This window comes from Macaca thibetana, chromosome 10 (genome assembly GCF_024542745.1).
Source record: "Macaca thibetana thibetana isolate TM-01 chromosome 10, ASM2454274v1, whole genome shotgun sequence".
NCBI lineage: Eukaryota > Metazoa > Chordata > Mammalia > Primates > Cercopithecidae > Macaca > Macaca thibetana.
In genome coordinates this window covers 84,082,029-84,102,723 of record NC_065587.1, presented here as the reverse complement: position 1 = coordinate 84,102,723, position 20,695 = coordinate 84,082,029, and the positions used below count along the sequence as shown (strand labels likewise).

Here is a 20,695-nt window from a genome sequence, read left to right as displayed (position 1 = left end):
AAAGTGCTAGGATTCCAGGCATGAACCACCATATCTAGCCTTACAACCAACATTCTAGATGTTTCTACCTAATGTATTCTGGTAGGATCTATTCCCAGAAATAAAATTAACCCACTTAACCATTAGGTTAAAGAAAAAGCACATTTAAAATTTAAAAAATACTACCAAATTGCTCCTCTTAAAGTTTTCTTTCAATATAAAATCTTTTTAATTGTGGAGAATAGTCAATAATTCAGTGTGGTAAAAGGATGCCATCTCCTTCAAAAACTGCATTCAAAAGTGCAAACACTATTACAGTGCCCATCTCACCCACAAGGCTAACTGACCCAAAGGCCAAGGTTATTTGTAGGAGACTGTGAATGAGATCACATAGAAACGGCCAGTGAAGTGTTTGGAGTGCACTGTGTGAGCTCACCGAGGCACTATAATTATAAGTAATAACTTGGTTTCTTTTCGTTTTCTTCGTTATACCTTTGAAAGAGCTGTCATAAAGTCATTTATTGCCAGCTGCTTTCATGTTTATAACCATTCGACTCCATGCAGTATAAAACAAACTATTACATGGCCTTGAATAGTAGCAGCCCTCTTTCAAACTTTTTATTTTCCGAGAAGACAGCTGGATTAGTTTCACCATGAATTTATTAGGATGCAAAATATTGGCACTAGCAAATGGAAGAGCTTGATTTTTGCCTGAGCTTGCTTGTGTGACTTGTAGGAATGTTTTACTGTAAATTATACATATGTGAAAAGGAGAACAGGTCTCCATAAACCTGCTGAACCCAAGAGAATGTGCATTCTGTTCTAAAACGTTTACATCTATAAACTCCCTTTATATAGAAGCAAAGGGAAGAAACAAAGATTAAAAACAAAATAAAACAAAATCCCTGCTCATATTAACAGCAAATCACTTGTGCAATATGAAAGCTTCTACCGGAACAAAATGTTCCCCAAATGGTGACCCTTCAATGACCTTAATCACCTCTAATTTTGTAAGTATCCCCTCTCCATCTTCCTTGTAATTAAGGAACACGTATCAGGCACATTCTGCATACCTGGCACTAAGAGGCGGGAAGTGCAGGGGGATGCCCTTAGGTGACTTTGCTGGTGCAGAGCCCGAGGAAAATTGACATAAGAGGCAATCTTTTCAAATCCCCTGAGAAGTAAATTACCCACTCAAGACTGAAAAGCCCACAGATCATGGCTATTGCCAGGCCTAACTGACCCTGATAGGGGGGCCTCCTGGGCTGAAGAAGGGGTTTAAATGACAAGGAGAAGCCTCTTGCGCACAGGAATTGGGGACAAGAGCACAGGGCTGATTGCAGGAGCTCTGGAGGACAGATGCATCTGGGAGCATTCCTCGGCATAGCTCTAAGGGACACAGTTGGTGCCTCATCCTTCTCCAAGCCCATGCACCCCTGTCCATGGTCTGCCCCCCTCACAGTGACTGCCAGAGGACTGCCCCCTGGAAACTGGAGCTGACTTTTATAGTGCACACAGAGCTTGGGAATCAAATGCTCCTCAGGGGCAGTGCTTTACCAATGACTGATGGGCAAGGAATGGGAGGGTGCAAATTCCTTGCCCTTGCTTTGGTGGGGACAATGTTGAAGGGTGACCTTCACTGTCTGCAGAGCAACCCCGTGGCCTTGGGCAATCACCTGGGATTTGCCCCAATACCCACTCTTCCTTTCACTCTTGCTTCTTCACATCTCACCTGTTGTGTTTCCTGGGACCACTTCATCATAAATCTCTTTCCCCCAAATCCTTATCTCAGAGTCTGCTTCTGAGGAAACCAACCTAAGACATTTGATATTGTTATTTCCCTCGGTGTGGCTGGCAGTAGAGCTTTTAAAGTGAAATAAACCTATAGGGTTATTTTGGCAGAACCTCAGAGGAAACAGAGCACTTGGTCGTAACCAGATAGTTTTAGTAAGAAGGAGAAGGAAAAGCAGGTAAATCTTCATAAAGCCACAAGAAGGAAGAAAGGCTCCCCTGAGACCTGGCTTAAAACCCAGGAGGGGCTGCCAAGGACAAACAGCAGGGAAAAGATTCAGCGAGTGGCCCCTTAAGAAGGCAGTGTTCCTTGGGACTCTGTCTCTCATGTGTCCAGTGCCTCTGAAGGGTTTTTAAACAAATCCAAGTGGAGGTTATTATGGATTCTTGGTTTTGAGTCAATCCCTGGTTTTCTTAATAAGTTGTACCTTCCAATATCTCTTAATTAGAAAGTTGAAGGTCTGACTTCCAGGAGAAGCATTTAAGAAAATACATTCACAACAACCAACCAATCACAAAGCAACAAACACAGACGGTCTCAGAGAGAAGTAGTTCCCAACCCTTAACAGGCTCAGGTGGTGAGGTTCTAAAGAACCTAGGGGCCAGGTGCTATGGATAGAGCCATCAGCCATTTCTCACCTAACCTGGCCTCAAATCTTCCTCCAGGACTCACTGACAGGCTGCTAATAAACTGAACAGTTGTTAGAGGGGAGAGAGAATACACATTCAACAATATTTACTGGAAGATCATAGAAATGGACAGAATACCCAGGAGCTCCAGCAATCAGGCTCTTCCCCTCTTAAAGCTTAACAAGTAGGAAGAAAGATACCACCTTGTCAATTCTACAGCTTCCAGGATGATTTCACACGGGCTTCACTGTCTTTCATAATAACTAAGTAAGACTGACAGAAGGCATTATTATTATTCTTATCCCCAGACTGGGTGAGTAACCTCCCCAGAGTCATACAGTGGTTAAGGAGAAAAGCTCAGACAGAAGCCCCGATCCTGTGACTCAGAATTCTAAGCACTTTCCACTGCAGAACAGAGTCAGTGAAGTCAAGGGAAGAAGGGAAAGAGAATCCATCTTGAGCATCCTCGGTCCTTGAGAAAGAACTGGTTAGAGACGAGAATTCTTTTTCAGCATCCACACTGTGAAAACCCTTCTACGAGCCACCTACCAGATCTTAACGGCCTTAAACATGTCCTCGAACTGAAGATTTAGTGTGACTTTCTCCCAAAAAAGAGAAGAAAACTATCCTCCGCGTTATAGTGTTTCTCAAACTTTAGCTGTATCAGAATCACCTGGAGGGCCCAACGACCAGTCTCCCATCCAGTAGGTCTGCGGTAGAGCCCAAGAATTTGCATTTTAACAACCTCCCAGTTGATATTGCTGTTGCTGGCTCCCAGGACCACACTTTTATTTTCTTTTTTTTTTTTTTTTTTTTTTCTTCAGACAGGGTTTCACTCTGTCACCCGGGCTGGAGGACAAGGGTGCGATCATGCACCACTGCAACTTTCACTGCTGGGGCTCAGGTGATTCTCCCACCTCAGCCTCTCCAGTAGTTGGGAACTATAGGCACAAGCCGGCTCACCCACCTAATATTTATTATTATTATTATTCATAGGGATGAGGTCTTGCTGTGTCGTCCAGGTTGGTCTCAAACTCCTGAGCTCAAGCAATCCTACTGCCTCGGCCTTCCAAAGTGCTGGGATTACAGGCGTGAGCTCCCCATATTTGGCCCAGGACCATGCTTTGTGAACCATTACTCTATCAATTTCTAATCAAAGCTTTTTTTTCCCTTTATTTTTTTGTCCAGCTGCACCAGATAATTGTAGCCCAGACTGCATCCCTCTCATATCCAGCACAATCTCTCTTCCCTGGGATGAGCTAAGGTTCTTTTCTGTGTTTACTAATCTGTCGCAGAACCACATAATTGGAGAAGGAGCAGATTGCTAGTTTACCAACACATATGCAGATTTTATGCCTGCAGATTTTTGACACCTCCGTTTTATCCCTTAAAATGTCATCATGTTCTCTCTACAAATTGGGCAATTCCATTTCATCCCCTGCATGATTTCATGGTGTGAACTTGAAAACATTACATAAATGAAGAGATGGGTTCCCATATGAATATGGCCACTTTTTCTTTTTTTTTTTTTTTTTTTGAGATGGAGTCTCGCTCTGTTGCCCAGGCTGGAGTGCAGTGGCACGTGATCTCAGCTCATTGCAACCTCCGCCTCCTGGGTGCACACCATTCTCCTGCCTCAGTCTCACGAGTAGCTAGGACTACAGGTGCCCGTCACCATGTCTGGCTAATTTTTTTTGTATTTTTAGTAGAGATGGGGGTTTCACCGTGTTAGCCAGGATGGTCTCAACCTCCTGACCTCATGATCTGTCCGCCTCGGCCTCCCAAAGTGCTAGGATTACAGGCGTGAGCCACCTGGCCCAGCCAATACAGCCCCTTTTTAAACTAATTACATGTGTAAACACCTGACTCCATATCATATTTATGAAAGTCAGGTGAAACCCTCTTGGCAGCTGCTGGGGGCCTAAACTCTAGAATGGTTTATGAAGAATGAGGGCTTTAAACAAATGAACTGTGATTATGCAGCTTGATTCAATATGTAAAGGTAATAAATTCTTCTTTCCTTAGTCACAAAGGAAGACATTAGTCAAGGCTAATGCACACTTTATATTTAACAAGGGAATTAATTAGGGGATAATAACCAAGAATGGGGTGTCTAAAGGACACACCCTGTAGAAATGACTAAAATAAAAGAATGCAAGAAAAGAAAAAGAGAAAGAAATTGATTGTAGTCATATTTCCCAAGTTAAAAATTGCTACTCGTGGCCTGAAAATGGCTGTGCTTTGTGGGCCATCAATCACTGTGAAGAGTTTTATCAACTGGAGTCTATTATGGAAATGAGCAAAAAGAACAAGATGGGGAGCAGCCAGTCTGCAAGGAGATATGACAGCTCAGGCCCCAGGAGGTAAGTTATTTCTCCACACTTCTCAGTGTTCACTGCATTAATCCAACCAGCAACCACAATGAGGGGAGCAAGCAGCTGGCCATTCACTAAATGCTCTGCGGACCAGTGTTGGCTCCCACACTGGGAGATGAGCAAACCATAAAGATGAACAGAATCGGTTTTGCAAAATGTGACAAACCTAAAATTCACTACGGCAGAGTAGAGAGTGAATTTCTTTCTACTCCTAGGGATTTAACCCAGTCCATACACTAGATTGTTATTCTTATTAGAAAGGTCATAAGGTCACTTATTGCATGGATAAATTGATGATGGATGGAAGAAAAGATGGATGGAGGAATGGATGGCTGAATGGATGGAGCAAGTCTTGACTTGAATAATTTTAGCTGCTACTAGTTCTGCTAGACTTTGACTTCATCAAAAGTTTAATTTCACAAAGTGAATAATTTAATTTTTCATCACAATCTTATGATTGCATCTTGATTAAGGACAAACAAAATAAACATTATCCATAGCAGATTGTAACTATATCTCAGATAAAACTTACTGCAGCCAAGTGTTATATTCCTTTAAAGTATGTGGAAGGATTGCTGCCCATCACTTTTCCTCTGCCTCCACTGTTTTTAAATTTTTGGGATTCTCTAAAAGTGGGACACATCCTTCAACATGCAAAATGATAGTTTCATTAGTAGCAAACATCGCTTAATGTAATTGAGGAACCTATTTGAGGACAAGTAAGAAGCCAATGATTAGACAAGACTGGAGATTTATTTCCCACGAGATCCAAAGAACTGCCCAAAGTTTCCCCACCCGACAAAATGTGTTCCTCTTGGAACTAACGTATCTTCATGGGATCTCTAGCTCACACTCAGCTGTAAAACCTATAAATTATTCCTTTGGCCACCCCAGATCACTTTAAACTTTGTTTCAGTGTTTTTCTAGAAGAACAAATATCTAACTCAGAATTGCAACTGCCCCTGTAGTTATTTGTTCTAACTCCCGTATGTGCCATGTATGGCTCCCCTCTCCACCATTTTTGAAGGGGCTCACCCAAGCATCATCTAAACTTCTCCAGGGATAGGGAGTTCCCTGGTTCACAAAGAGCCATGGACCAGTACTTGTCAAAAGTCAATGTGTATCCAATCATATGGTCATATTGCTAAAATGCAAATTCTGATTCCGTTTCTCTGGGGCAGGCTGAAATTATGGTTCTAACAGGGTCCCAGGTGATGCTAATGTTACTGATCTGTGGACATATATAGAAGCAAGTAAACAGAAAATAATTCTACTTCAGGATCTACTTTCATGATATCATTGCACTAATTCCAACCTGGGGAAGGCAGGGAGTAGGGGATTATTATTTTCACGTACATGGATACCTGAAGTGGCAGATCTTGAAAAGCTACACAAAGGTTAAAGATAACCAGGAGGAGACTGGATGATGAAGCCTGTGCTCTACACTTGTATGTTCTAACAATACTGCCCTTTTTAAACACCTAACTCCTCTTATCCTGATAAGTACATGTGTCCTTCTGTTCACATCATCACAGACTCAATTGTTTCCTAGTGGGCCATTGTTCACATCATCACAGACTCAACTGTTTCCTAGTGGGGCATTGTTCACATCATCACAGACTCAGTCGTTTTTTTTTTTTTTTTTTTTTTTTTTTTTTTTTTTTTGAGACGAAGTCTTGCTCTGTCGTCCAGACTGGAGTGCAGTGGCATGATCTCGGCTCACTGCAAGCTCCACCTCCCAGGTTCACGCCATTCTCCTGCCTCAGCCTCCCGAGTAGCTGGGACTACAGGCACCCGCCACCACGCCCAGCTAATTTTTTTTGTATTTTTAGTAGAGACAGGATTTCACTGTGTTAGCCAGGATGGTCTCGATCTCCTGACCTCGTGATCCGCCCACCTCGGCCTCCCAAAGTGCTGGGATTACAGGCTTGAGCCACGGCGCCCGGCCCTAGTGGGGCATTTTTATCTGTTTCTACCTGTCTATGGCACTTCTACAGCTTAGATTCACAGTCAATATATTCCAAAAATTGGGGCCAGAATAATTATCGAACATAAATGTGCAGACAAGCCACAAGAGGATCTGTTAAAATGAAAATTCTAATTCAGTGAGTCTGGGTTGGGGTCTGAGATTCTGTATTATTAACATGCTCCCAGATGATACCAATACTGACAGTCTTAGGATTACACTCTGAGTAGCAAGAGTTTTAGACTACTGATTCTTCAAACTAAGAACTTTTGCAATTCTGATCCCTCTACTGATGTTGACCCTTGTATCAGTAAAGCGTCCTATGCTGCAAATTACAGGAAACTTAACTCTAAGTGGCAGTCAAAGTGAAAGAAATGCATAGTCTTTTATACTTAAAAAAATCCAATGATATATATGACCTCAGGTTAGGCTTGACTCAGCTGCTCAGTGGTGCCTTCAATTCTCTATTAAATGACCATTTGACTTCAGTTACTTGGATGATATAAACCACATGTATGTTAACATATATACATATATAATAGCATAGGCATGCTACCTGGTGAGGAAGTCAATTGGTGAGGTGCTTTTCTTTGTGAGCTAAGACAAAAGCTGAGGTATCGTTTCTTGTCAGAATTGCAAGTGGCTCTTCTTAGGTTGAGAGCCATATAGAGTGATTTCTGAGAACTACCTCTAAAGACTATGATTCAGTGATCTGAGAGGCTTCCAAGAATTTAGTCATTATTAGAAGGCATTGATTATTATGAACTTTAAAAAATCCCACAAACATATGAATCTTGTCTCCTTTCTTCAGGTTGAACCATAAATCACCAGATAACTTACACGTTTTTAAAAATCCCACTAAAGATTATTGGAACTCTCAGTAAACATTAAATAACGCTACCCAATCACATATAACTTTCCTCCCTTGTGTAGTTTTTAACTGAGGGGAACTCTTCCTTCCTTCATCCTCCTCTACTATCTCTATCTCCAGTCCTTCCTTGTTATGATTTGGTAAGATGAAGTCATCCTTAATGAGACACATTGAACCATTTTCATAAGATTAGAGCTACTAATCAATAACTTCGGAAGTTACTAAGGGGGAATAAAATACCGGAGTTAATGTTTCCTTTATATATGGTGTATTTCCTTTAGTCTGGTCGCTCCAGTCTTCCATTCAGAATTCTGAAGTGCCTGCAATTTCAACCTTGATTCTCATTTACTTTTGATGTGAAGCAAAACTTGCCCCATCAAAAAAAAGTTTTATATTTTTATAAAGAAATGCCATGACATTTTGCATTTTGCAGTGAATGCACAAGCTTGCAAGATTATGTTGATGTGATGGTGGCTCTGCTATCACATCCAGGAATTGAAAGGGCAGAAGAAAAATGCAAATATTTTTGCTAAATTAAAGCAAAGAAAGATACTTTTTAAATACTAATGGGTCTTTATTATATTTTTCTTCTCTTGAATGATAATATGCAGTATTTTCTAGTTACTTATAGGAAGACATATTTTTGGAAAATTATTAGCAATGCAGATATGACCATCTTTGGGTACATTTTATTAGAGAGATTTTTAAGTATGTAATGACTCCCTATGATATTTTATGAGCTTTCATAAATGGGTCATTTGTCCAGATAAGAAATTTAGTTATAGAATGAACATAGAGATATATTTAGATCTTAATTACACAGGCCAGACCCACTGGCAAAGTCATTAGACATAGTAATTCCTGAGCTTCCCAGAAGAATGAACTGATCAAGAGAGAGCTCAGTGGGGCTATTTTTCTGGCTTTAAGCGGCCTGAAATTTTGCCCTACAGTCTCAATAATTTAAATGGTGCCATATTCTCTGCTACAGTTCCAGAGGGCTGTCAGTTTCCAGGTAGAAAACAAAGTCTGGACCTACGGAGTCTCCAACTTTGGAAAATGGATGGTTTATCTGGATAAATTAATCAAAATGGAAATCACTTTAGACAAGGGTTTTCTTTAGCCTGCAATGTGCTGCTGCTTTGTTTAGTTAACCTCTATGCTTTACTGTTTTAGTTACAAGTATTTATAATTGCTTGACAAGAGATGGCATAGTCAAAAGGCAACACATAAGGGTATTCAATATCTCTATTAAACGAGCTGGAAATTCTTCCCTTCTTGATCTTTTTTCTCCCTTATTTTAGCTTTTCTTTTTTTTTTAATAGTGCACATGCAAAATTACATCCCACTGAACTTGCTTACCCTCTGCTCCACAGATCCTCACGTGTCTCATTAACAGAAATAAAATTACAAGGTGTTATAAGGCTCCAACTGCCAGCAACAACTAATATTGTTTACAGCTCTTTTTCCAACAGCACTTGCACCTTTTGGAGAACTAGAGAGAAACTAATTTTGATCAATTTAGCAACTGAACTTTTCAGACATTCTTTGTCACCCACTAGATAGCAAGAATTCTAAACAATGGAGAAGGCAGGGAGGAGAGTAGTGGGTGGTGCTGACAACCTCCAGGCAGCTACAGGTGTGTCAAGAGGTGCAAGACACCCACAGCAAGAGCTAGATCAGAGGCACTTCCATCCAACACCCATTCCCGTGATTCCAAGCAGCACCAAGGATTAAACCATCTGTGCCCGACCTCCTGCAGGCCTTTGGGCACCGATGGATTAATCCTGGGCTTCAGCTTCCTTGAGTAGCAGAGGGGGATTATGGGTTGGAAAATGAAGAATGAGCTTGCAAGCAAACACTGATGTTTCCCAGTAGGTCATATTTTTTTCCCCAGCTCCACGCAGACTCTAAAACTCAGTTGTAGCCAAAGCATAAAATTATCACAATGTATAGGTATAGCATTATGTACTAGCTAAATAATGTGGGGATAATTCCAATACCAATCTTATTAGGCTAAACATTATATGTAAGGGATTCTATAAGACTTGTTCAAATCCATGCAATCATAGTTTTATCTATAGGATAAAGTATAGCTTTCAAGGACAGATGAGAAAATTCAATAAAATCTCTCTTGCAGGATGCAGCCTTTCAAAATTTACCTGAAAAGAGGAATTTGATGAGGGGATAACAAACAGGACTTCCAACATCTAATTTTTTTTTTCCATTGGCAGACACAATCTGTTCTGGCAAATTCCTAAAGCAAGCCATTTCAGTAAAAGCAGAAATACTGTATGTGAAGAATAATAAAGTTCTCTTTACCAAAACTTCAGATTAACAATAGGAAATTTCAAATTATTGCAAATTATTCAAATTATTTTGACAGGAAAGGTAAATCATGATTTCTAAAGAATTTCTGTCTTGGTAGCTTAAAAATCTCTCTCTCTCTCTCTCTCTCTCTCTCTCTCTCTCTCTCTCTCTCACTCTGTCTGTGTGTGTGTGTGTGTCTGTCTGTCTGTCTGTCTCCGTGTGTAAATATATATACTGGTGGCAATTAGTTAACATGTAATACTCTAATCAGGTACTCACCTTCCAAAGATGACTACATCATCCACTATTATTATTGAATAGCATTAAGGTTAGCTAATAAGCAAATGAGATATTAGAAATATGTCTCAATTGGTGAAATGATTGGTGTTCAAGATATGTGGTTGCCTAAAAAGATTGTATGGCACCACTGCTCTTGCACGACAGATAAATCAGAATCTAGAGTCTCTGGCAATAAGATCTTGGGAGCCAACTCGAGGTCCAGAGCTCTGTCTGGTCTCATGATCATATGTTGAATGGGTGACTCCATGGCCTGGTTTGCCTAGAGGTTTGGCAATTCAGAATGAACTTTTCCTGCAAGGTGTTTGTTTTCCTGCAAGCATGCTTGCAGATGGAGGAGCATCACTGTTTATAGGATAAGACTGGATGACTATTTTGTGGCTACTTGCTCATTGATGCTTTGTGTGTGTGTGTGACAGAATTCAGTCTGAGAATCGCTTGTATTGTAACATAGAGTTTAATATGACAGTGGTGTATCAGTAGAATATTTTCACCTCTATGTATTGTCACCACTACCAGAGGCTAACAATATTTGCCCAATGGACTTGATGACTGTTGATGGAGCTGAAAGTTGTGAGCAGAAACAAAGTAACAAAGGAGGAATAGGTTGCTGAAGAGACTGACTCAAGAGCAGTCATGAGAGATGATATTCATCAAATATACCAAAGGAAGGTAACCCATTAACAACAAAAGACATGATTGGCTTTTTAAATCTAATTACAAAATATACTATCTGCTCAAAAATGAATGCTACACTATGGTGTATTTCTCTTTGTCAAGATCCATTAGATAGCAGTAAGTACTAGAAAGCTAACTATATAACAGTTCTGGGGTTTGGAGAGTGGTGAAGTAAGGCTCTTATTCAGCTGAAATTGTTTCTCCTATTACATTTATCCATGTCAGTTTGGTAAGAATCATCTATTGCTGTAAAGTGTCTTTATTATTCCCCAATCATGTGTACCTATGCATTCTCAAAAAATCTTGCAGAGAAACTAGAAGGAAAAAGGAATTTTTTTTTAAAGAAAAAGAAACAAAAAGAAACAAGAGGAATAAATCCAGGCCAAGACAGAAAACAGGTAGGCCCAGTGTTGGCAGCCAGTTTAATATCCCAGGTTCCAAGGTTGCACTTGGATTTGTTTACTTAGTTCAACCAGCCAGTTATTATTCTAGCTTAACACATGCTGTTCATGTTTCACCCATGGCCCCTCAAAGCTCACTATTCCTATGTACATCAGTGCCTTCTCATTGCAAGCCACTATGACTCTCTGGCTGTGTATGGGTGATGGAAGAAAGGTGATGGATATCAAGAGAGACAATTCTAGATGTGCTCATGCGGTCCATCAGAAGAATCCCAAGGGGATGGAGCCCTCCTCTAGGAACTTGTTTAATAATGCACCGGTATTAGATCCTGCCATTCTCATGATCACTTCCTCATTTTCCTATCAGTGCCTCCTAGCATCCTCCAAAATCAACTCCATGCATTCGTTTGGTCTCACTGTGTGCTTCTGGGGAAATCTCACCTCAGATGAGGTAACTATACTCATATCAGTGCCATATGAAGCAAAAGTTCAAACCATCTTTATCCTCTCACAGATGCAAACAAATAATCTTTTCTCTTATTGTGTCTTTCTGCATTCTACTGCTACACTCTGATTCTCCTGCTTCAAAGAATTATACACTGCAGCATTGTGATGCTTAGAACTTCATATAATCACTATTCAAGAGGAAAAATAAATCGCAAAGTAAAAACCTTCCCTGCAACTTAATATAGAGAAAATAAGGCAAAGAAGTAGAGTAGTAAAATCTTAGGTAAGTTTGATGCTCAATCATTGGAATTTAACCATAAAAATGATGAGGGAGAGGTTTAGGATGTGTATCATCCATCACTTGGCCTCAGGTAGTGGTTATATTATTGCACAAAGCCTCACAGTATGTCCATTTGTACACAGCTGACCTATATCCAACCAGAACTGGCTAGCATAGGAGGTTTCTAATAATAATAATAGTAATTTAATTTTCTTATCGCTTTAAGTATCAGTTGCAGAAAAGGAGAAAATATATTTTAAAAAAGAGGCTTAATGCATTAATATCAGTCTTTTTGGAATTGAAGCAAAAGAATAAATATTTCCTAACTTGATCTGGTGGCAACTAGTTACTGTGAAACCAAAGAGCTTACCTTGAAGCAGAATAGATAGAATGATCCCATTTTCACAAATCAACGTGCTTCACCTCTTAAAAGATTCCCTCCAGATGTCCTTTGCCAGACATACTCAAAGATAAATAGAAACATGACTCTCGGACAAATATTGACAAGTCTCCATACCACAGAGCTCTTTCCTTTCTACAATGCTTTGTGTATTTATATAGAGGCACATTTGCTGTCACTGAAAGATGCCCTCTCTGGAGGCTAAGGGCCAGGGGGATCATCTCTAACATGGTTTTATTCCACTGATCTCAGTGGCTGAATGGAAGACGAAGCTTTCATTGAGTGAGGACTTTGCTCAGATTCACTTCTTCTGGAATCTTCACACACTGTGCCCCTTCCTCGTTTAAGATCAAAAGGAAGAAGAGAAGATGTGACTTTGCATGGAACCATAGATAAAAAAGACTTTAAAAGGCAAAGGACTGATATAGAAGCATGCATTTTAATTTTATTCTGACTTGTACAAACCTCCATAAGCAAGCGAATACTACCAAGGCTGTGAGCTGTAATCAGATAAATGCTGTCAAATACTCTAAGGACTTCCACTCTGCACAGCCAGAACCTGTCGTCCATTGATGCCAGGAGGTTAAGCAGAGGTTTGTAAAGGACTCTGCAGAAGACAATATTTGTGTCTGAATCTTAGATTCTCCAAGAGGACATTCTGCCTATGGCATTGCGGAGTCGATTTTTATTTTATTCCCCTTAAAAAACTTCAGGTTTTAAATTCATGAACTCCTCAAAATCTTACATAATGCCTGCACATTACTGCCTTGCAATGCCTAGGTTAATTAAGAAAAAAAATAGCCCAGCAAATTGACATGAGCACACCAAGTTCTGTTTGTTAATAGAATATTTGGAAGCAGGACTGTCCTGAAGCTGATTGCACAGCATGGAGGACACTGGGCTGAGAGATTTTGGGGTGTTGCTGTCAGTGATGAGCTGTGTGACCCTGAAGAAATCACTCCATGTCTCCCTGGTCCTCAGTTGCCTCACATGGAAAATGAAGGGGTTGCATTAGCTCATCTGTAAACTTCTTCCCCAGTCTGATGTTCTGTGATTCTAATAACCACACCTAACCTTTATGGAGCACCTATTATGTGATAGGCAGTATTTCAAAAGTATAAATTTAGTATTTATTTAATTCCCAAAACAAGCTCATCAAATAGGTACTCTTATTATCATTGACCCAATTTTGTGGATGAGGAAACTGAGGCACAGAGAGGCTGGGTGCCCAGTGAGTGGTAGTCAGGACGTGGCCAGCGGGTCCACCTCTAGAGCATGTCCTCTTAAGTACCGTGCTAGGCTGCCCTTCTACCCACCTCTAGCCTCCTTAATAGTGTCCTAGGAATAAATGGAACAGTTATAGAGCTTCTCGAGTTGGGATCCCCAAAACCAGACACTGAGACTAGAATTTTGGAAAAAGTATCTTATTTGGGAGACAATTACAGAAAGCACTGTAAAGAAGGAAAGTGAGAGTGTACACTAGTGAATGGGTTACCACTGTGGCTGCTGATGCTCCATCTGCTGGGGGTGCTCTGAGGAATGGTGCAGAACACAACTTTTTTATTGAGGGGTGATTTAGTAAGGGTGTTTACCCACCAAGTCTCATCCCTAGCTGGCTAACTCTGCATTTCTGGCTCACCTGTAATTGAACTAAGCACAACCTCTCAGCAAGAGAACACCTCCAGGCCGGAGTTGCGCGAAGTCTCCAGCAAGTGAAACAATTGGGTAGTAACACCCTGAGTAGGCTGAAGGGCAAGGGTAAGGTACTGACAGCAGGTGCTGCGCATGTCAAGAGAGTGCAGGAGCCAGGACTCGGAACCAGTCACTTGGTTCCAATTCTCGGTCTCCGAACAGACAAATCACCTATGTTGATCACTGCGTAGGCTCAGAAGTTACTAAGGGGAACCCTTGCTCAATCTTTCTCCAAGGGTCTTTGTGACAACCAGGCTTCTGCCTGGTACAAGGGAAGAATTCTGAACCATTCTCTTGTTTGGTTTAATTCAAGACTTGACACATCACATGATTTATAAGAGGGCCAGGGTACTTAATGAGCTTGATCTGTGCCTTGAGCTAATGACACCTCCCCGTGCTCAGCTGCTATCAATTAGAAATAAACACAAGCTTTGTTTATTCTGGACAATTTATCTGTCTTCTCCACAAATGTTCTATTAGCTGTCAGCCTCATTTTGGAGTTCAACTGCCAGCCTGGTAGAGTTTATATAAATGCAAAATGATACATGTCTGCCATTTATGCTCAAGATGAAGGCATTTTAAATGTATTTTAAGCAAAACTTTTCATCTTCTTTTAATTAAAAAATAAACCCCATTTGGTCTTATTACTCTGTAAGATAACATTTCATCGGTAAAAGACATTCCCCAAGGACTCTAATAAAAAGAACAAATACATGATTATAATATGATTAATCCATATTAAAGATTCTCATATTAAAGAAGGTCACTGAGGCTCATCTGGTAGTGTGCTTAGCTTTGAGCCAGGAGGTCAAGGGTTGCTGCTATTTGACATTTATAGACCTGGCAGCAGAATATGATGAAGTATTCGAGTGAGCAGACTGGACATGACCTAACAGCCCAATAAAACAATGCTGGACACTTTCCCTGAGCACGGCAATCATTTAGTCATCCTAGCCTCCCTTTGCATTGCAGGTGATTCGAATGTAAATGACAACTGCATCAAACTACCTCACTGAGTTCCTGTGAGGATAAGATGATCAAATGATGGCAACTTAGAGGAGGAAGGATGTGGCAGTGAAAGGACCTGTCAAGGTCAGAGGGGACAAATCTCTCCTCTCAGAAGTCCCTAACTGCGTATTCCTTTGGGTAGCTGGGTAGACAGTAGTAGTCACGCACTCAGCTGATCATCGTGTCCTCACTGAGTTCTTACTGCATGACAAACACTGAGAAGTGCTGAAGTTATGTTCGTGAGCAAAAGTGGGCTGAGTACTACTTTTGCCTGCTTTTTTGAAGGGAGCCTACCCTCAACAACTTCAAAATCTGGCAGGAAAAGACAACTGAGTGAAAGAATTACAGCTGTGGGAAGCTGGTAAGGGCTGTCACAAAGGAGAATTTCAAGGGAGTAAGAGAACGGACAGTTGGTGATTGAACCTGACCATGAAGGTCGGGGTAGGAAGATTTCTCTGGGACAATGACACATGAGCTAAAATCTGCAAGATGGGAGGAATTAATGAGACAAGAGGAGTAAAGAAACAGGATTCCCACGTAAGGAATACAAGTGCAAAGTCCCCGTGGTGGGGAAGGCGACAAGACTGGGACAAAGCTAGAGCTCAGACTCCAAGACAGGCGTGCACAAGTGTGTGACACAAACAGACTTCAGTAGGGATTTCTGCCTTGATCCTACACAGATCCTCATCTGAGAGGAAATCCTGTCACTCCTGGAGTCTGGGCCACACCTCTGTGCTGGGCCCATTGCAAGTCCCCTCTGTGCCGTATGAGTTCTTTGAGGGTAAAGAGAAGACCTTATTTACTTTGACCTCCTCCAAACTTAGCAACATAACTGGCTCAATCTCCTTTTTCATTGAGATAAAAATCACATAAGATAACATAATATTAATCATTTTAAAGTGTAAAACTCAGTGTGTGTGTGTGTGTGTGTGTGTGTTTTTTGTATCTTCACAAAGTTGTGCAACCATCACCACCACTATTAATTCCATAACAGTTTTATGACTCCAAAAAGAAACCCCATACCCCATTAGCAGTCACTCCTCATTCCCCACTGCCCTTATCCTCTGACAACCACTAATACACATTCTGTGTGTATGGATTTCCCTGTTTTGGACATTTTATATAAATGTAATCATACACTATGTGGTCTTTTGTATCTGGCTTCTTTCTCCTATCATAACATTTTCAAGGTTCACCCATTTTGTAGCACACATCAGTACTTCATTTTTATGACTGAATAATATTCCACTGTATAAATATACTACATTTTGTTGATAGATATTTAGACTGTTGCTACTTTTTGGCTATTTCTTTGTAGAGTTTCTATCTTTTGGAGGTGGATTCTGAACTTTTTATGGATGGAATCATATGATATCCCACAAATGAGAGTCAATGCTACTGAATGGGTTGCACACATGAAGACAGAAATAACCCAGGAGGACAGCAAGTCCTGGAATAGAGAGGAAGGAAGACTGTGGGTTTAAGTGAAAGTCTTTGGTCAGTGAAAGCTAGTGTGCAGAAGTGGGTAGATAACAGGGGAGGTAGTTCAATGGCAAAAACCTCAAAGAGACAGAATTTTATAAGCAGGTGGAGTAGTAACTCTCTGAAACAGCCAGAGACTGTTTTTTAACTTCACCTCTTGGCCCAGAGGTTGGAGTGGTTAAAAATATAAATTGGCATCCACATGTGTGGTCCTACTGTAATTGTCAGTACTACTGTAATTGTACTATGTCCTGTTCCCTGGTATAGTTTCTTAAACATTTAACATCGGTTGGTTTACTAATTACAATTTGCTTTTTAAATGTATTCTTTTTTTATACACAGTAGCATTAAAAACAACTTTGTCAATAAGATTCCCTTAAAATATAACATAAAATACTAAATACACAAGATCTTGAGAAACGAGCAAATAAAAAAATAAGTTAAATGCATTTTACATAAAATCAAAATCTTGTTAACAAATTTCTATCAAGATGTCCCTACTCAGTAAAAAGCAGAAAAACTTGAATTATTCTAAAAGTGAATACAGTGTTTGTAGATATACTAGTCGTATACAGCTCCTCTATATACTCTCAAGCACTATAAAAATGGAAATATTGTATTGTAGCATGGGTTGGATCTCTGTAAATTTCAAAATGGCTATGTACACCAAAATAGGCATCAAATATGAGACATGCCTGTTTGAGTCCCGGAAGTAGATCTTTAATGGATGAAAATTGCTCTTACTCCTCTTGCTCTATTGCTTTATCCATTCCTTTGTAGGCACCATTATAGTTAACATGAATGGCTTAAACAAATATGAATTTATTTTTTCCCATAATGGTTGAAGACATAGTTCTACAAATTCATTAATGCCCTGGACTTGCTCTTATTTCTGTCTGCCATCCTTAAGATGGGCCTTTCATTGTAATAGTCTCCATCTGCAATCTCATGGGCTAAGTTCCAAACAAGAAGACAAATGAAGGGACAAGAAATTAGGGGAACTGCTCATATTAACAGACAAAAATTTTTATAAAATCTCCAGAAAACTTCCACTTAGACTGCACTGCCCAGAACCATGACACACAATCACACCTAGCAGCAAAGGAGTCTGGAAAATATGTGTTTTTTCACACCTGGGTACATTTCCATCCCAAATAAAATTGAGATTCCATTGTTAACCAAGAAGTAAAAGTAGGTATTACACAGAAAACTAAGCATGTCTGCTGTAATTGTATAATACAACCTCTCTCTTTCTCCTCCTCCTCCTCCTTCTTCTTCTTCTTCTTCTTTTTTCTTCTTCTTCTTCCTCCTCCTCCTCCTCCTCCTCCTCCTCCTCCTCCTCCTCCTCCTCTTCTTCTTCTTCTTCTTCTTCTTCTTCTTCTTCTTCTTCTTCTTCTTCTCTTTCTCTCTCTCTCTCTCAAACACACACACACACACACACACACCCCTACACACACACTTGGATATGCCAATATATTAAAACTGAATTATAGAAAATATTAGAACAAATACCATTTATCCTTTTGAATTTATGTACGAGTATTAAAAACCTGTTAAGGTTGGATGTGGTGGCTCATGGCTGTAATCCCAGAACTTTGGGAGGCTGAGGCGGGTGGATCACCTGAGGTCAGGAGTTTGAGACCAGCCTGGCCAACATAGTAAAACCCCGTCTCTACTCAAAATACAAAAAATTAGCTGGGGGTGGTGGCAGGTGCCTGTAATCCCAGCTACTTGGGAGGCTGAGGCAGGAGAATCACTTGAACCTAGGAGGTGGAGGCTGCAGTGAGCTGAGATTGTACCATTGCACTCTAGCCTATGCAACAAGAGCAAAACTCCATCTCAAAAAATAAAAATTAAAAAAAAACCTGTTAAGAGGAACTCCCTTCAGATTATTAGTTCACTATTGCTCTTATATTTCTCTCAACATAGTTAAATATCCCCTGCCTGCCATACACAGAAAATTAATCAGAATTTTCAAGGACTGAGACACCTAATTAAAGCAGAAGGCCTTATTTAATCACATCAAATTATGCCCTTTGGAAACAAAAAAGGATGTACAGCAACAGAGAAGGACATATATGCAGTGTCAAATTAGTTCTATTTTTGCACTTCTTTATTCTTTGCTCTTGCCCCATTTCCTAAATACATCTTCCCAGAAAAACTACCCTGTACTCACTCTTCGGAGCTTCCTTTCTCATGGCGGCTCACATATTCACTCTTTTCCATTTTGGAGCCTTTTGAAATAATCATGAAAAATATTTGATCTCAAAGAGATGAATGGAAACATTTCATATTCAGCCATCCCTATGAATCCCCTGGCCTTTACAGATTTAAGACATTCCCAGAGCATTAGTAGAGAAATTTTTCACAATTTTATTATTTAAAATATTTATAGTTCTCAATTATGCAAGTAATGGGCAATTTAATTGCATTTATTATAGTTCTAATTCTTGCCAGTCAGCATGCTTACTATTTAGGCAGTTATGAAGTAGGATATACATAGCCAGGTTTGTCTTTTAACTTCCCCTTGCTTCTGGAGAACCTTCAACAAGCCAGGTTCCAAGGATGAATATCTATAATGCCGTTTGCACAAGACCACTGACCATTGAAGAGAACTCCAGGAAATGTAACTGATCTCCCTTGAACCATAGCAGCTGTGTGGCTTAGACTACTGCTGAGAACCTGAACTATATTTCTCTTTTCAAGGGAGGTTACCAAGACCTGGAAAATGCCACCAAGGAGTATGAGGTCATGAGCGGTGCAGAGGGGAAGCACAGCTTGGAAAATGTCACAGTAGAACACAGGCAAATCTTCTTGTTTCAAAAAGAATAAATGATATTTAGGAAATTTAAGGTTCTTGACATCCACAAACTTCATACAATCCTTGCTAGTTTCAGACTTGCAGAATGCCCAGCCTCAGTTGTTGATCTGCATCTCAACTATCCATCACTGGGATCATTCCCCCAAGGTCTCCATCTGACTGCCTGGTTACCTTAGTCCAGCTCTGAAATCTACCTGGTGGATCCTATAACTACAACTTCTCTATTGTTTTCTATAGTCAGGCTCAAAGCCCTTGGTTATTCAGGCTCGGTAATTTATTAACAAACATGTATACTATAACCCTATTACTATTCTAAGTAATTTACAATTATTTAATAATTTAATGCTCATAATAGCCCTATGACATAGATACCATTATCATCCCAAATTTTTAAGATGAAAAATACAGAGAGGTTTGACAATTTTCCCAGCACCATCTAGCAGCAAAGTGTCGTTCTGTGATTGTACCCAGGCTTTTTGGCTCCAGGTTTTAACCACTAAACCATCATAGCTCATATTATCGGAATAAGGGCCCTTGTCCTTGGAGGTCATGTTGCCAAACTGTACCGATGAAAAAGTTTCTATGAAAGCCCCTGTGAAAGATAGTTGCTCTGCTTTGGCTTGTATTCCTTCCTTTCTTAAGAACAAGCTGCCCTTCAGATCTATTATCTGAGTTGCCAATGGTGAATCTAATCTCATGTGGCTAGCTTTACGTCTAACAAAGAGGACACAAGTGGATGCTGAGATCTCTAGTTGTGAGTCTTCTGTCATTTCTCTTTCCTCTCTCATGGGGCACAAATGAGAGACCTGCAACTATGCTTCTCCATTTACTTAGTCGGTGCTTCCTGGTAAAACCTGGACACCAACCAGGAGAGTTTTAACACCAAAGCCCTCATGGTTTGATAGGGCATGCTCGAAAATGCCAAAGGCAGATGTGTTAATTTATTGGGAATGGAATAAGAGCAATTACCAAAGGTAGCATCTCAAAATAATGGAGAAAAGACCCAGGGCCAAGGCACCTTGGACTCTCCTTCCTTTCAGCCATTAACTGTTCCCAGAAGTCCCTTTATTCCTGTTTTTATCCTAATCCTGCATACCGGGCTTCCCTTACAAAACCAATTTAAATTGAAAAGTATCTATTGACTTCGCATTGGGTAGGAGGCATGGAGGATGCCACAGTGAGCTAGGCAGCCTTCACAATAAAGTGCTCAAACCCAAATGATGACATGAGTTCTAAAAAGACAAAACAAAAATGAAGTGTGTCATGGTAC

At 40.3% G+C, this 20,695-nt stretch overlaps 1 protein-coding gene across 9 annotated transcripts in view; it reads right to left on the bottom strand.

Moving 5' to 3' along the window:
• The window catches only part of MACROD2 (mono-ADP ribosylhydrolase 2), a 2,111,745-nt gene that overhangs the window by 644,741 nt on the left and 1,446,309 nt on the right, over positions 1 to 20,695 (bottom strand). Inside the window, exon 1 of one of the 9 annotated variants that reach the window (XM_050745643.1) lies at positions 6,132 to 6,632. The exons of the other annotated variants lie outside the window; for them this stretch is intronic. The gene's annotated coding sequence lies outside the window, so the exon portion shown is untranslated. Of the gene's footprint in view, positions 1 to 6,131; positions 6,633 to 20,695 lie in introns of those variants that run through there. 9 annotated transcript variants of the gene reach the window in all.